A 19,095-nucleotide genomic window follows, 5' to 3' on the forward strand; every position below is an offset into this window, starting at 1 on the left:
ATCCAATTTACTGTGTCTGTGAACAAATTAATGTGTTTCTGTGTCTCTGTATTAACAAAAACCTGTCTATTGTTGGCCTCGATAAGCAATGCTTGATTGGTTTTAATTCTACTAAGATCATCCGCGTCGGGATCATCGCGCAAGATTTGTCGAGTGCCTGGGATGTATTTTGCACGCGAGAAGTCGGTGATTCTCGCGCTTGCGGTGGACCGCAGTATGATGGTATAATGGCAAACCTTTGGCGAAGCCTTATATAAGGGCGAATGTGGCAGGCCTATCTGATGTTGTGCTTATGGACCACCTTCCCCTTAATGAGAACAGACGTTCCCAGATCTGCTTCCACACGCTCTTCTGAATAAAGCGGTGTGAATTTGTTCCCTAGTCTCTTGTTGTTGCGCAGGTGTACTCTTTCACCGACTTCGAAAACTCGGTTCTGTCTCGAAGGATTAACCCTGTCTAAGTTAGACTGCTGTGCCTTGTCAATTTTGGCTTTAATTGCCAGCTTCATCTCATCGCTGCTGGCGTAGATGACCTCCACCGGCCTAAATTCTGTGACCGAATGTACCGACTTATTGTATTTTACCGTAGACCGCAATATTAGTTCTACAGTATCCTCGATTTTTTTTTTATCAATTTTGAGGCATCTGGCAATTTCCGCCAGGGTACTGTGAAACCTCTCTACTTGGCCATTGGAGCTACTGTGTAGCGGTGGCGCATTGACGACATCGATGCTGTACTGGTTTGTCAGCAATGATGTGATCGTTTCAGAGTTAAAGGAGGCCTCATTATCGCAAAATATGGTCTTGGTGTTAGGGTAGAAATTTACCAATTGGAGGATAGGTGCTCGTACATCTATTATTGCCCTAAAAACCAAGGGCTGTACGATAGCGAAAATTTGTCAATGCAGGTTAAAAAGATTTTTTTCGAAGATTATGAAATCCCGCCGAAGCGGTTGGCTTGCTTCTTCCAAAATGATTTGGTTTCTAAAGCAATTAAGAGGTTTGTCTGTAGTTTCTATGGTGTATGAGAGCTGTTCTCGGCTTCTCGCACTAACGCTAGTGCAGACAGAAGGTCTTTAGGTTGAGCTGGTAGCATGAGTGACCTGAGTGGTCTTTTATGCCAATGAATGCATGATCCCTAACCTCCTTATTTAGGATGGTTGCGTGTCCGAGTTGTGTGACATGACTATTTTGTTGGTGACGAGCGTGAGTTTCCTCTCGACCTCGTCATAGTATGCCATAAGGTCGGCATCTCCTTGCCGAACCATTTCCAAATTTTTCCGTAGCACTCTTAGGGACGTTTTGTCCGCCTATGTGCAATCTAATCTGTCCAGGATTGCATCGAAATTCATCACGGTTTTGTAGGACGTGAGGAGCGACCGAGCGGGACCGCAAATTTTTTTTTTAATGATAACAACGGCCTCGTTGTGGGCTTCGCTGCCGTCGTATTTTTTTAATACTTCTTATGCATCTAATGCAGTCTGCCTCCACGAAACGAACTCATCGTGGCTTCCATTGAACGTCGGCAGAGATTTTACTATGTCTAACTTGACATCGCATTTTATTTCAGGGTTCGGCACTGCTCTTTTATAGACTTCTACCCGCAGCGCTTGCACTATCAGCGCGCTAACCTGTGTTCTAACTGCTTCTAATTCTGCGGCGAATTGGCTTCTCAAATGCTCTTCCTGATCGGCGAGAGCGGTGCTGACCGCATTTGCGACAAGCGCTTGGATCATGTTCGCGTTCATTTCTGGTTGATGTATGTTCCTAACTTCGGGGCGGAACCCTAATTCGTCGTTATCGTCGCTATCAATTTCCTGTTTCACTTCCCTATACTCCCAACTCATTGGCCGCTAAGGGAGCTGGGTAGGTTAGCGGTGTTTATACTGGGCAGATAGGAGGTGTTTAACGATTGGACACCAGGCAAAAGGTTTCGATGGGTCACTTTTTTGGGATATAAAAGCAGAAAAAAAAAATTGTTACCGAAAAATACTGGATTGTTACCTAAAACGCAAAAATGTTGGATTAATTTGTCCCAAAACACACGAGAGCGAACCAACAGATATTGGTCAATTCGACTGGGTGTATTATTAGCACAGACACCCTGGATAACTTCAGTACAAAATTCAATATAGCACAGTGGATAAAATAGTAGCGGAATTTAGAGGCGAAGTTAGAGGCATTCAGACCGTGCTCGATCAGATCCTGGGGAAAGACTAGCTTGATGGCGCCTCGAAGCTCTTGGCCACGGTGACCATCACATTGGTTCCGAATACCCAGAAGATGTCGTAGAAGAACATTCCGCTGAGCAGGATCACACCGGTGACAAAGTTGTTCAAATGCAGCATCTCCACGCCATTGAAGGCGAAGGCCCAGCCGAACAGGTTGTTGGCGATCCAGTGCTTCTTCAGCAGGTACCAGACACCAATGACGGAAGAGATCACCAGGCATACGATGTCATGGGTGGAGAATCGATAGTTGATGATGTACTCCTTGTGTTTACCCTCGCCCTTGGTGAAGAGTATGTGGAAGGGTACCTTAGGCACAGCTGCCGGCATTAGGGATTTCATCACCGGGCTTAACAAGTTCTTCAGCGCAATCACGCCCAGAACGAAGAAGTACCTAGTGAGGGCAGGTAGTTGATGTGCACGTTCTGGAAGACCTTGAAGAACAGGTAGAGACCGAACAGTGCCGCCGAAGCTATCAGGGGGAAGTACATGGCATCTTTTTTGGTCATCGTGTCAGCCTTTTCGCCAGTGAACTTCTTCAGTTTGTGTAGCTTGACGGACCGTATGGAACCAAAGATATTAGGCAACGTGGCCATCACCACAAGGCTATCAAAGAATTTGGACATTAGAGAATGTAGTGCCGATTTTTCCTCACTATTGAGATGATCGTCTCGAATATAACTAGTTTTTTATTCCGTTTCCAATGCGTAAATGTGTTCTTCATCTTCTAACATGTTTGTATAATTTTTGTTATGTTCCTTTATTGGAAATTTGTAATTATTAAGTTTAACAATATTCTATCCAAAATCTATTTGGGCTGATGTAAGGTTTAAAATATTACGTCCTAAAAGAAAATCGTAATGATTGGAACATTCTTTGACAAAAAATTTTTGTTTAGATTTAAATAATTTTGGAATTATGAATTCAATGGATTTATTCAAAGTGACTGAATTTCCTACTGTTTGAACTTTTATATTATTCTCTTTAATTGGATATTTTAAAAAATTTTCTTTTTTTTAACTTATACTGAAACCTGTGTCATTAAGGCAAATGCATGGTCTATTATCAATTTTTATTTTTATTGCTGTTGTGTTTCTTCCGAGGCTTGTGTCTGAAAATATTTATCTATTTCCGTTGGTTCTGGTCTATTCTTCTATTCTTCTATCTGTTGGTCTGATAGTTTTTGAGGAACATTAACAGATCGATTATAATTTGGAGAGTTTTGACCTAAAGGATTTTGAGAGTATCTATAATTATTATTATAGTTTGAATTAAAATTTATATTTGAATCAAAAGTATTTTGTCTTTGTTTATGTCCCACGGTTATTATAATTTTGACTCCAATTGTTTCCTACATTTCGATTTGAATTTTGGTTTCTGTCCCTTTGATTATTATTAGAATTATTAGTATTAGAAGTATTAGATGCGGAGACCATTGGTATATTATATCGATTTTCAACACTTCGGGATAAATTATATTTATCATCATCATCATAAAGGCTTACAGCCTGAGCAGCTTGTGTTAATTTAGTTGGAGTTGATATATCGTATCTGCATATAGATATATAAACTCGTAATGGTAATTTTTCTCGAATTACTTCTACTATATGATCACCTAATACTCTCGAAAATATAACAGTGTTTGCTGCATTATTATCCAGACTTCACTTATTACAAATTTTGCTTGTCTGTTTATCTAATTCATCAATAAACTTACGTAAACTATTTTGATATTTAATTTTATGTAAATCCATGATCATGGGATGTGGGGGTTTTGATGAGTTGAATTCGCTGATGAGTAAGGTTCTTAATTCATTCCAGTCCTGGGTTGAATTCCTAAGAAGAATTGTACGTGCAGGCCCAACGATGAGGTTCAGGATAGCTCCTTGAATGATTTCATTCTGAGTAGACGATGTTTTTTTGTATTGGGTAATCAAGTTATCAACACTTTTTATAAATAGTGCTAAATACATTGTATCACCATCAAATTTATCAATTTGTTTTAGTTGAATGAAGAAATGATTCATATTGCTGTCAGGCAGGATGTGCCTTGCTGCAGCTGATGTGGATGCTTGTTCAGATTCCATTTTAAAGTTTTTAATTTAATTTTATTTGGTATATATATATACATATATATATTTATATTCATTTATATTCTTTGAAGTAGTGCTAATGCTATATCTGGAATTGTTTTATATAAATTTTCATCTAATATATAAAATTCTCGTGTCACAGTTTTCGTTACCATACTCCTCCGAAACGGCTTGACCGATTTTGATGAAATTTGTTGTGCTTATCCGGTATCTATGAGAATCGGCCAACATCTATTTTTCATCCCCCTAAATGTTAGGGGTAGTCCACCCCTAAATTTTTATTTTTATTTTTTAGACAAAATTTTTAATTTCTCTTTTTTTATGATACAACATACAACATACAATTTTCACCCTTCTACGATCAACCGGGAATGATTGCCGGGAAAATCCATAAACAGCATTTTTCTATTTCCCATACAAACGTTTTTTAAACAAAATGGAGACTACAATAATAGTAGGCGCCGGTATGTGATACATTGTTTGACAGCTACTCATTGTTCTCTGCTCAGTTAATTTTATGTGACAAACCGATATTGTGTTCACTGAAAAATTGTGAAAAAATTGAAAAATATTTTTATTTGAAATTTTATTACTTCTCAAATTTCGCGGGAAATTTTCTCAATTTGATTAATTACAATATACGATGCCGAGGAGAAGACTTAGGTCGTCGTAGTCAATTAAATGTGCGAAGAGCTACCTCACGTGCTAGCCGCACTGATGACCAGAGACAGACAGAAGAAAATAGTCGTATTGCTATGTCAGAATTGCGTTCTTTAGTGAGTGACAATGTAGGAGATAAGCTTAGAATGCAACGAGTTCGTATACATCAAACACAACAACAGCAAGCTAGACATAATGAAAATGAGCGAATCCGCAGACGCAGTGCTTCTGTGATTCTTGAACGAGCTGCAATCCACTATGATCCGGCAATTGATTATTGTGCCGACAAAACAGTAACAATTGCGGAAATGAAAACACTTTGTAAATATTGTAAGGCGTTAAAGTACACTGGTGAATTTACTGGATTATGTTATGCTAAAGGCAAAATAAAATTGCCACAAATGGTCCCACCACCAGCTCCTTTACGCTCTTTAGTTTCTGGGATTAAAAATGATTATTATTTATCTATTGCTATTCAATACAGTTCATATTAAATTATAATCAGTCAATGTGATTATAATTTAAAGCAATTTAGGTGTGTTTCTAACAAAAAAGGGTCTATTTTAAATTTTTTCCCGCTCCACAAAGTTCAAATCCAATCAAATTATTCGTCGCGTGCGCTTTGGGGGATCTAATGTCGCGTTTCGAAATTAAACAAAAGTGAATCGCGATCGCGAAAAAATTTCAGAGTCACAAATTGTAATTAGTACTGTATTTTAATTTATTTGGTCAGCTCCACTAAACTTTACTTTAGCTATATTCAGTTTTTACTGTATCAGATAATATTTTTAAGTTTGAAAAATTTTAAATTTTATCCCAAAAGAAGTTTCAAGAAAAAGTCACAAAAGAAGTTTTGTTAAGAAAAGAATAAAAAAACAACAGCTGGCAGTGCGAAGTCTGCCGGGTCAGCTAGTATTTTATAAATTCTAAATATCTTACCCGTTTAATATTTATACCCTTGCAGAGGGTATTATAATTTTGGTCAAAAGTGTGCAACGCAGTGAAGGAGACATCTCCAACCCTATAAAGTATATATATTCTTGATCAGGATCACCTCCTGAGTCGATATAAGCATGTCCGTCTGACCGTCTGTCTGTTTCTACGCAAACTAGTCTCTCAGTTTTAGAGCTATCGAGTTGAAACTTTGCACACATCCTTTTTTCCTTTGCAGGCAGTATAAAAGTCGGAACGAGATCGGTCGACTATATCCTATAGCTGCCATATAACTGATTGATCGGAAATGCCATAACTTTGGTGTTTTTTAAGTTAGAGGGTTGGGACTTTCCACACATGTTATATTTGACCAAAATATCTTGTGTACAAAATTTCATAAGGATCGGCCGACTATATCCTATAGCTGTCATAGAACGATCGAAATTGGCATAACTTTGTTGTTTTTTAAGTTAGAAAGATGGGATTCTATTTTGGAAAAAAGAATCTGATTTGTCGAATTTCATAAGGATCGGCCGACTATATCCTATAGCTGCCATATAACTGATTGATCGGAACTCGCTATAACTTCGTTGTTTTTCAAGTTAGAAGGATGGAAGAATCAATGGAATCCTCTTTTGGCAAAATAATTCGATATGCCAAATTTCATAAGGATCGGCCAACTATATACGATCCGCTATGTATCTAATAATATAAAATGCGTGGCGCCAATTAAAGGACTGCTACTCAAATGCAAGGGTATATAAACTTCGGCTCCGCCCGAAGTTAGCTTTCCTTTCTTGTTTTGTTTGATTTATTTCTATCATATGGGGTTCGTTATTAAGAGGTATTTTTATAGTTCCTGTATTCAATAGTAAATAGCCATTTATTGAAGTAATTGGGACAATACTAATTTGTTGAGCCGTTAATAATGGTAACGTTGTCCATGGTACTATTATTATCACTCTCAATATCAGAGTCAGAATTTTCAACATTACTGGAATAACGAGGAAAATGGCGTTTTTAAGTTTTTGAAATTTATTTTTGTGTTTTTGTTTTTTCGAATTTTCTAAATTTAATTTGGATGTGCTGTAAGTTTTGTTGAAATTGGGTAGCCCACTACCAAAGCGTGATTAAAATAATAATGGAAGCAAAAAATGGATAGTAAAAAATTTAAAAATTATCCGGCGAGGAATAATATAGTCACGCTCGGCCTACCTAAGGTTGTCTTTGTGGACCACCCTCCCCTTATTGAGGACTGTGGTCCCCATGTCCGCTTCAACGGTTTTTTTGTTCATACAACGATGAGAGTTTGTTTTCCAGGCGTTTGTTGGACTTCACTAGGACTTTATCGCCAACCTCGAACACTCTATTTTGTCGGAAAGTGTTTTCCCTGTTTTGGAGCTTGTCCTGGGCTATTTTTATCTAATCCTGTATTTCGTATTGTGGCCCATTTGATTGAGTCTGAACCACGTCAGCCGGCCTCTTGTCGATAACCGAATGGATAGATTCGTTGTATTTGGTTGTAGCCAGTAGGATTAGCTCTACGGTATCGCTAATGCCTTTGTCGATTTTAAGGCATCTAGCAAGCTCTACCAAAGTGCTGTGGAAGCGTTCCACCTGTCCGTTTGAGACATTGTGGAGGGGCGGAGCATTTGAAAAGCTAACGCTGAAATGGTTTTCCAGCATGGCCACGATGGTGTGCGAGTTCAACGATGGTTCGTTGTCGCAACTTATGACCTTTGCCTTGGGGAAAATGATCATCAGCTGTAGTAGCGCTGGTTTGAGGTCCTCTATGGATCTAGAGGGGACCGGTTGGACGACGGCAAATTTCGAGAATTTGTCGATGCACGTAAGGAAGTACTATTTATCCGTGGAGAAGATGTATATGTGTAGCATTTTTCCTACATGAGATGGGATTGATGTTTCGCCAAGCTCCTATTTCTTTGGAAGTGTGTCGTATTTAGCCTTGGGGCAAGTTCGCCATTTTGTTCATTTTTGGGAAGTAGTACTCGAAGAGTACCTGCTTCACGTTTTCTTGGGCAGACCTGTGAGCTCTGTTGTGCTCGACAGTGACAATCTCTCGCCTCTCGTCAATTGTAAAAATTTTGCAGTGCCAAAATTTGGTGGTCGGGAATTGCCGAACCAATTTGTCCTGTACCATTGCTAGCATGTGCAAATCGCAATGGATGGCGTTTACGCCTTTAGGAACTATCACGTCCGCGAGCTCCTCCTGATGAGAGGGCATCTGCAACGATGTTGTTTTTGCCAGGCATGTAATGAACCTTGGCACAACACTCGTCGCCTAATGACGGGTAGCAGGGACTTTTCCCTAAAAAATTAATGACGTCCGAATCATATTCCTTAATGGCGTCGTCGTCAATTTCTTGAGCCGCGTCTGAAGCTGCGGCGGTATAGTTCACCCGGGATTCACCTGAGCCCTGCCCGACGTGGTTAACCCTCTGCCTTTTGTATGGGCCCGATCGATCGGACTCTTCCGGCTTCGTATTTTGGTTTGCCGGGGCTAGAGACGGCTTGAGCATCCTGGAAAGTGATGGATCAATGTCCATGGGTTCAGGGGTGCCTCCGCTGTGTAGGGCAGAGTGCACTTGTGCCTTGTATTGCTTGGCGTAGTACGGATTTTTGCCAGGGTTTGACTGGGCATTCACCGGCGCAGAAGCCTGACGGTGTTCTTGTGCTTTTGGATATGGTTTTTTATCCTTGTCCTCCTGGCTTCTGGCAAACGAAGCCGCGAAGGAGTACCTCTCGTGATTAGATTCTATTTCTTGTGCCAAACCGAGGGCTGACGGCATATCTTTCGGCTTTGCCGAAAAAAGGACGTCCGCAAGGCTACGCTTAAGTCCCGAGATAAAAACTCGAAGTGCGTCGTCCCGGAATTTGTCACACAAAACCTTTGCCGCCGAGGCTTCGTACGACATTGTGGCTTTGTTGGTGAGCAAGGTCAGTTTTTTCTTGACCTCGTCATAGTACTGCAGTAGGGTCATATTTCCCTGCCTGAGAGTACCCATCTCCTGCTTCATAAAATGAATCTGACGCTTATCACTGTATGTAAAGTCGAGTCGATTTATAATCGCTTCGAAATTCAGCACAGTGCCAAACGAGGTTAGCACGGCATCGGCAGGGCCTCTTATTTTACTCCTAATAATAATACCGGCCTGATAATGGCGCGAGCTATTTACGTAGTTCCTAAAAATATAATATGCGGCTACTGCCGCTTGCCGCCTGAAACGTATGCTTCCTGCGCTCCCGTAAATTTGGGCAGGCACTTGACGGCATCTAGGGGCTCGTCACATTTAACGTTGTCCCTAATTTCTATGGGTTCATACGCTTTGATTTTGGGAGCTTCCGCTTGTGCGGGAGAGATTTGTACTGCGTTGACCTGTTCGGTCAGCTGTTGCATAGCCAGGCGAAGTTAATTTTCCCTACGTTGGCTCTCAATACTGGCTTCTTGAACGGCATGTTGAGTGGCTGTAATTGGATCCATGCTGAAAGCCATTTTCGCGTGTATGAGTGCTCTAGCGTTTGCGCTTTTTGGGGTGGAAGATCTGGCCGGTCTTTCGGACTCGGACTCAGAATCACTGGAGAATTGTCTTACGCTTCTATATCGTCGGAAGAGATTGCTCATGTGGAGCTGTAGTTATGTATAAAACCCGAGAAAAAAAAAACAAACTCATGCTCGAATTGCATGGCCACAGAGGTGATCGGTAGAGTGAGGGGGCTCGCGAGGGCTGAGCCGTCGTTTTAGTTATGTGTGCCGGCTCGTCGAACTGCACTATTGCTTTGCTAAGTATAGGCAAGGTGAGGGGTATGCGGAGACTGAGACTCCGCTATGACACAAACATAAAAATAAAAATAACAAAGTGCCACACACTGCATGCGCGGCCGTATTCGTATTCCCAAAAATGGAGTGGGTAAACAAAACGGAAAGGGAGAATAAATAACCAAGACTGTGCAGCTAATACCAAGAATTGTTGTGTAACAAAAGAGACATATAAAAGCTGAATTAAATGCACACAATTATATGAATTATTTTTGTTTTCAATCAAATTGATCAATCAAATTGATGTTTTCAATCAAATTCAATAAATTGAGTTAGTCACTTTTTTGTCTTGGTTAAGAATTTTCTATTCTGCAACTTTCGCGTGTATAAAAATGTTTATTTATTTATTACAATATTGGGAAGTAAATATCCCAAAAATGGTTCATATAAAAAATTTGTATAAAATTTGTATTGTTTATAAAAAAATTTGTATAAAAATACAATGCTAAACCGTCAGCCAATTAATGGAAATTAATTAATGTAAAAAAATGTTAAAGGGGCTGCAGTTTTTTAGCTGTCAGTGTAACACTGTCAATAGTAACACAATTTCACTACTTTTTTTATTTTTTATTTAACATAAAACCAATGCCGACGTGAAGGAATTATGGGTGAAAGTTCTCACTTACATGATTTTACGATGGGCGCCAATTAATTAAATTAAGGGGTAGGTATATGTCCGTATGTCCGTTGCTGGAGAGGATGTCTTCAGTAGAGGGTGATATGATATCCCTGGCGGTTGCCTAGGGTTCTTCCTTCTCGCTGGAAGTTATGTTGGGAGTTACTAACTCCGTTGTTAACGCCCTTGAGGCTGAGTAACCAATTTTACTGTGTTAGCAGTTTCGCTAGAGCGAGCTCTTAAGTAATCGGACATTGTCGTTGCGCGGTTAACTTCAGTTCACTACTCCCCCTTCAAGAATGAGGCCGCCCTCGTCCGACCCTTTTTGGGCGATCATCTCCTTTAGTTGGGCCGCGGTTCTTCGGGCCTGAGTGACCCGCCGATATGCCAAGCCGATGCAAATCAAAGCGCAGCATATTGCCACCAACACCATCTGATATATTTGATGATGGTTGATCTTCTCCCTGAACTCCTTGATGTGTTCCAAGTTGCGTTCACTCAGCCGGTGAAGGTAAGGAAGACTGATAACGTTGCTTTCCATAGTGACTTTTAGGGAAGGCGCGCTGGCCACTCCAATCGGGTTTCGTTGACGGTGGCACCTTCTTCAAAGGTAAAATTATCAGGCGAGGAATAATATAGTCACGCTCGGCCTACCTAAGGTTGTCTTTGTGGACCACCCTCCCCTTATTGAGGACTGTGGTCCCCATGTCCGCTTCAACGGTTTTTTTGTTCATACAACGATGAGAGTTTGTTTTCCAGGCGTTTGTTGGACTTCACTAGGACTTTATCGCCAACCTCGAACACTCTATTTTGTCGGAAAGTGTTTTCCCTGTTTTGGAGCTTGTCCTGGGCTATTTTTATCTTATCCTGTATTTCGTATTGTGGCCCATTTGATTGAGTCTGAACCACGTCAGCCGGCCTCTTGTCGATAACCGAATGGATAGATTCGTTGTATTTGGTTGTAGCCAGTAGGATTAGCTCTACGGTATCGCTAATGCCTTTGTCGATTTTAAGGCATCTAGCAAGCTCTACCAAAGTGCTGTGGAAGCGTTCCACCTGTCCGTTTGAGACATTGTGGAGGGGCGGAGCATTTGAAAAGCTAACGCTGAAATGGTTTTCCAGCATGGCCACGATGGTGTGCGAGTTCAACGATGGTTCGTTGTCGCAACTTATGACCTTTGCCTTGGGGAAAATGATCATCAGCTGTAGTAGCGCTGGTTTGAGGTCCTCTATGGATCTAGAGGGGACCGGTTGGACGACGGCAAATTTCGAGATTTTGTCGATGCACGTAAGGAAATACTATTTATCCGTGGAGAAGATGTATATGTGTAGCATTTTTCCTACATGAGATGGGATTGATGTTTCGCCAAGCTCCTATTTCTTTGGAAGTGTGTCGTATTTAGCCTTGGGGCAAGTTCGCCATTTTGTTCATTTTTGGGAAGTAGTACTCGAAGAGTACCTGCTTCACGTTTTCTTGGGTAGACCTGTGAGCTCTGTTGTGCTCGACAGTGACAATCTCTCGCCTCTCGTCAATTGTAAAAATTTTGCAGTGCCAAAATTTGGTGGCCGGGAATTGCCGAACCAATTTGTCCTGTACCATTGCTAGCATGTGCAAATCGCAATGGATGGCGTTTACGCCTTTAGGAACTATCACGTCCGCGAGCTCCTCCTGATGAGAGGGCATCTGCAACGATGTTGTTTTTGCCAGGCATGTAATGAACCTTGGCACAACACTCGTCGCCTAATGACGGGTAGCAGGGACTTTTCCCTAAAAAATTAATGACGTCCGAATCATATTCCTTAATGGCGTCGTCGTCAATTTCTTGAGCCGCGTCTGAAGCTGCGGCGGTATAGTTCACCCGGGATTCACCTGAGCCCTGCCCGACGTGGTTAACCCTCTGCCTTTTGTATGGGCCCGATCGATCGGACTCTGCCGGCTTCGTATTTTGGTTTGCCGGGGCTAGAGACGGCTTGAGCATCCTGGAAAGTGATGGATCAATGTCCATGGGTTCAGGGGTGCCTCCGCTGTGTAGGGCAGAGTGTACTTGTGCCTTGTATTGCTTGGCGTAGTACGGATTTTTGCCAGTGTTTGTCTGGGCATTCACCGGCGCAGAAGCCTGACGGTGTTCTTGTGCTTTTGGATATGGTTTTTTATCCTTGTCCTCCTGGCTTCTGGCAAACGAAGCCGCGAAGGAGTACCTCTCGTGATTAGATTCTATTTCTTGTGCCAAACCGAGGGCTGACAGCATATCTTTCGGCTTTGCCGAAAAAAGGACGTCCGCAAGGCTACGCTTAAGTCCCGAGATAAAAACTCGAAGTGCGTCGTCCCGGAATTTGTCACACAAAACCTTTGCCGCCGAGGCTTCGTACGACATTGTGGCTTTGTTGGTGAGCAAGGTCAGTTTTTTCTTGACCTCGTCATAGTACTGCAGTAGGGTCATATTTCCCTGCCTGAGAGTACCCATCTCCTGCTTCATAAAATGAATCTGACGCTTATCACTGTATGTAAAGTCGAGTCGATTTATAATCGCTTCGAAATTCAGCACAGTGCCAAACGAGGTTAGCACGGCATCGGCAGGGCCTCTTATTTTACTCCTAATAATAATACCGGCCTGATAATGGCGCGAGCTATTTACGTAGTTCCTAAAGATATAATATGCGGCTACTGCCGCTTGCCGCCTGAAACGTATGCTTCCTGCGCTCCCGTAAATTCGGGCAGGCACTTGACGGCATCTAGGGGCTCGTCACATTTAACGTTGTCCCTAATTTCTATGGGTTCATACGCTTTGATTTTGGGAGCTTCCGCTTGTGCGGGAGAGATTTGTACTGCGTTGACCTGTTCGGTCAGCTGTTGTATAGCCAGGCGAAGTTAATTTTCCCTACGTTGGCTCTCAATACTGGCTTCTTGAACGGCATGTTGAGTGGCTGTAATTTGTTCCATGCTGAAAGCCATTTTCGGGTGTATGAGTGCTCTAGCGTTTGCGCTTTTTTGGGGTGGAAGATCTGGCCGGTCTTTCGGACTCGGACTCAGAATCACTGGAGAATTGTCTTACGCTAAAATTTGTATCGTCGGAAGAGATTGCTCATGTGGAGCTGTAGTTATGTATAAAACCCGAGAAAAAAAAAACAAACTCATGCTCGAATTGCATGGCCACAGAGGTGATCGGTAGAGTGAGGGGGCTCGCGAGGGCTGAGCCGTCGTTTTAGTTATGTGTGCCGGCTCGTCGAACTGCACTATTGCTTTGCTAAGTATAGGCAAGGTGAGGGGTATGCGGAGACTGAGACTCCGCTATGACACAAACATAAAAATAAAAATAACAAAGTGCCACACACTGCATGCGCGGCCGTATTCGTATTCCCAAAAATGGAGTGGGTAAACAAAACGGAAAGAGAGAATAAATAACCAAGACTGTGCAGCTAATACCAAGAATTGTTGTGTAACAAAAGAGACATATAAAAGCTGAATTAAATGCACACAATTATATGAATTATTTTTGTTTTCAATCAAATTGATCAATCAAATTGATGTTTTCAATCAAATTCAATAAATTGAGTTAGTCACTTTTTTGTCTTGGTTAAGAATTTTCTATTCTGCAACTTTTGCGTGTATAAAAATGTTTATTTATTTATTACAATATTGGGAAGTAAATATCCCAAAAATGGTTCATATAAAAAATTTGTATTAAATTTGTATTGTTTATAAAAAAATTTGTATAAAAATACAATGCTAAACCGTCAGCCAATTAATGGAAATTAATTAATGTAAAAAAATGTTAAAGGGGCTGCAGTTTTTTAGCTGTCAGTGTAACACTGTCAATAGTAACACAATTTCACTACTTTTTTTATTTTTTATTTAACATAAAACCAATGCCGACGTGAAGGAATTATGGGTGAAAGTTCTCACTTACATGATTTTACGATGGGCGCCAATTAATTAAATTAAGGGGTAGGTATATGTCCGTATGTCCGTTGCTGGAGAGGATGTCTTCAATAGAGGGTGATATGATATCCTGGCGGTATCCCTGCCTAGGGTTCTTCCTTCTCGCTGGAAGTTATGTTGGGAGTTACTAACTCCGTTGTTACCGCCCTTGAGGCTGAGTATCCAATTTTACAAGTGAATTGAATTTTATGTCTTGTGCCGGAGTTTTGGTATAGGAGCTCTTTATTGTGTGGGACTCAAGTACAAACTGAAACTTAAAGCTAACAAAAATGTATTTCATAGCGGCCATGCACGAGCATCCGGCCAGACGCTGTGTCAGCAGTTTGGCCAGAGTGAGCTCTTAAGTAATCGGACATTGTCGTTGCGCGGTTAACTTCAGTTAACTTGTAGGTTTTTCGATATTCATAAGCTTGTCTTCAGCATCATTAAATGTATTTATGATTCGTAATTTTTCATTAATTGTTTTGTGATCTCTTTCTATATCAGCTATACCATTCTTGCTACTAGTAATTTCGATATAAATATTTTCTTTTTCTAACCAATTTTGTAATGATTTGCATACTAATCCGGGATCCTGATCTATCTTCTTCTTATTACTATCGTCATTTCCCTTTTCAAATATTAATTGTAATCTGAATACAGATGCCATTGTCTTCTTGGGTGCTATGTATAGTAGCTCCTGTACTTTGTAAATCATTTTCGTTTTGAAATGTTTCTTCAAGTTGTTGATTATTTGATTCTTTTTTAGGTAGCCTAGATAAGGTCCTTTCCTCTTATGTAATTCATACAACAATCATATTGACTAATATATATTTTCCATTTTTGCAATTGCATATTAGGTTCTTTAATATTTGGCTTATGATCGGATGTAATTTTAAATTTTCTTCCAAAAAATAGGGTTGGAAATACTTAGTACGGCTAATACTCTTTTTCAATAGTTGAATAATTCACGTCATGATCATTTAATTGCATAGCAAAGTGCCTTCTTGAGCTAAGAAATATCCTTAAGCATAATTACTAGCATCAGCAATTAATTTTAAATGTTTGGATCATTAGTTATTAGTGTTTTTAATTTTTCAAATTTTTGCAATTTTTGCAAATTATCTAACAAACTTTCGGTAAAATCAGCAAGGACCTATAAATGATTTAATTTGTTTAGGAGTACTTGGAATTTTAAAATCGTGATTAGCTTGAATTTTATTTGGGTTTGTTTTCATTCATTCAGTATATGGCCTATAAATTTTGTTTCTCTTTTCTTGAATTCGCATTTGTCTAATTGAAGTTTAAGATATGATTTTCTTAATCGGATGAAGACTTTTTGAAGGGATGAATATGTTCTTGTAAGGAGGTTGAACATATAATAATATCATCTAAATATGCTATGCAATGAGTTCCTATTCTATCATAAAGAATATTATTCATACATCGCTGGAATGTAGCAGGAGTATTTTTTAGACTGAAAGGCATTCTAGTGTATTCTTAATTTCCTTTCTTGGTGGAAAATGCTGTTTTTTTGTATTGATCTTGGGTCCATTTCAATTTGATGGAATCCCTTTGCCTGATCTAAAGTTGTAAAATATTGACATTTCCCTAACTTATCTAATATATCATCCATATTAGGGATGGGAAATTTAAAGTCAATAGTTATCTCTTTAAGTCCTCTGTTATCAATAGCCATACGAAATTTTGGAATGCCCGAACCATCCAATTTCTTGGGTACTATTACTATAGGACTTTTCGGTTTAATTATATCTGCTTTGTGGTTTTCTACTTCATTATCATAAATATAGGGATAAGTATATGGTCTTCTATAAATGGGATCTTCATGTTTAGTTTTTATTTTATGTTTAATTTCATTTATGAAGGCCAAACTGTTACCTTCATGATACTGAATATCAAAATATGTGGACATTAGTCAATGAAGTGCTGATTTTTCTACTCTGTTCAGATGATCTCTAATATAACTAGATTTTAATTCCGTTTCAAATGCGTAAATGTGTTCTTCATCTTTCAACATGGTTATTCCACAATCGTCAGAGAGAGTGGACTGTTTCTGTGCTGCTCCGCCAGCAGCTAAGCAAATACCAGAAAACTCAGTGAAAAAGTAAAGAAGTGGTGTTGTTTTGGACACAAATAAGTCTCGAGCTTATAGTGTCCAATAACTAACACAAAATCAAAATTTATTAAATTAAAAAATTGAAATGCTATCACGACAAATAAAACCAACAGCTTGTACACATTCATTTAAAGAAATAAGAGCGGCCCCTCTGCCTGCAGTACCTAACATAAACATAAACCAACAACATGAACGAAAGTAAGCTCTCTGTCCCAGAAACAGAGCGTAGACGGTCTTCTAATGCCTATTTCTCATTCGTCGCAAACGAAGAGCGTGCAATATCATGCTCTCCCGCTCTCCCAGGCACAAGCAGTGCATTAACCTGGAGTGCGCAGTGCACCTCCTCAGCACTATCACCCTCTGGTCTATCAACTCCGTTATATTTGCCTACAACGAGCACTATTACATCGATTACCATATCGTGTACAACCACAACAGCAACATCGGTAGCTGTCTCTCAGCCCCCCCGAGCAACAATCCAAACGGGCATTGACCGATATATCCAAGTAAAACGAAAGCTCAGTCCCCAGCCGAAAAAAAATGCTAACGCTGGGTAAAGGGTATCGAAGGAATGTTATCCACACTTATAAGTTTAATGGTTACAATGCAAAATAATATGCAAGAGCTCATGCGAAACCAAAGTCGATTAATGGAGCTTTTAGTCAAACAAAAATCCAATTAGATGGCTTATTTGAGAATCTGTCTATGGAATGCTAACGGCATTTCAAAGCGCAAAAATGAACATTTCTTGATGATAATAATATCGATATTATGCTCCTCTCCGAAACTCATCTAACGAACAAAAACAACTTCTATCTGACGGGCTATATGTTTCATGCAACAAATCATCCAGATGGGAAGGCTCATGGAGGAACTGGGATCCTCATAAAGCAGCGCATAAAACACCATTCCCTCCAACGAGTTGCTACAAATTCCCTGCAGTCAACTTCAATACGAATTCAGACTGTGGGAGGTCATCTAAATCTAACTGCACTATACTGCCCACCACGTTTCTGCATATCTGATATGAAGTTTATGCAATTCTTTGATTCACTAGGCGATTGCTTTATAGCAGGCCGCGACTACAATGTCAAGCACCCACACTGGGGTTCTCGCCTAACCAACCCAAAGGGTAGACAACTGTACAACGCTTTGATACAGCCAGGAAATAAACTACACTTTCTATCACCGGGAAGGCCTGCATACTGGCCAGCGGACCCACGGAAGAAGCCAGACCTAATTGACTTTGCGATCACTAGAAAAATTCCACGAAGCATCATTCGAGCCGAACCTTTGGATGATCTATCGTCTGACCAATCAGTTGTCCTTCTTCATCTATTTCAACATGCCGAATTACAAAATAATCAAATTTATCTCTCGTTATCTCTCGTATATAAGCTCTCGTATAAACATAAGACCGTCAATTAACTGTGGCAAGGACAATCAAGATGTGTATTTAGTTCGATACTTTTAACACGCGAGGATAATTATATCGTACCGGCTGCGCCAATTATATGTTTAAGGTCCCGATTTAAAATAAAAAAAATGAAAATTAATATTTTTATTCATTATAATTAAGATTAAGATTTTTAAGATTTTTGAGAATTTTAAAATTAAAATTTTTATTTTTATAAATTTTAATTTTAAATATCAAGAATAAAGGTATCCTATTGGATTATTGATTATAAACTGATTTTACAAATTTAAGTTTCTTATAACTATAGCTTTTATCGGTGTTAGCGACGCTGGCAGCATAGATGGACTTTGGTTGAATAGTTTGGATTGGTCAGAGTTTTATGCTGACATGTAGGTTCCCAGGATGGGCACTTTTTTATGAATTTGGAGCAAAAGGGGTTTGATGTTTGCGTCTACTGTATGTCTGGATGCCAATGATAACGCCATGGAAAAGGGTTTGTGTGAAGTCTAATTAGTCCCACATTAGGCTCTGGAATGTTGTTTATATATGATTTGATAGGTATGACAGGGTATACTGGTTTTATGAAGGTTTCGTTATCGAGGGTATTTGCGGATACATTAAGTGTATTTCCAGATACACTACTTACATGCTCAAGCTCAAACAAAAAATTCCCCATCAAATATACACTTCCATTTATAGAAATATGAGTGTGTGCGTAAAACCGAGCTTCACAGGTGGCTGCACAAAATTGGAAGCTCCCCTTGTAGGACTATATCTTGAAATAATGAATTTTGCCAGATACAAGCGATACATTAAAACTTTCGTCATCTCAAAGGCTATCTTCAAAACAAAAAACAAATACAAAAAAAAAAATATTTTCTGAAAAAAAAATGTCTTTACAGTGTATTTTTTATACCGTTGCAGAGGGTATTATAATTTTAGTGAAAACGAAGTGAAGGAGACATCTCCGACCCTATTAGGTATATTCTTGATTAGGATCACCTCTTGAGTCTGTCCGTCGTCTGTTTCTACGGAAACTAGTCTCTCAGTTTTAAAGCTATCGAGTTACAACTTTGCACTCATTCTTCTTTTGATTACAGTATATAAGTGGGAACGGCCGTATCGGTCAACTACATCCTATTGCTGCCATATAACTGATTGATCATATATGCCATAACTTTAATTTTTTAAGTTAAAGGGTTGGGACATTCCCCACATGTTGTATTTGGTCAAAATATCTTACCTACAAAATTTT

The sequence above is a fragment of the Drosophila ananassae genome (genome assembly GCF_017639315.1).
Source record: "Drosophila ananassae strain 14024-0371.13 chromosome Y unlocalized genomic scaffold, ASM1763931v2 tig00000106, whole genome shotgun sequence".
Lineage (NCBI taxonomy): Eukaryota > Metazoa > Arthropoda > Insecta > Diptera > Drosophilidae > Drosophila > Drosophila ananassae.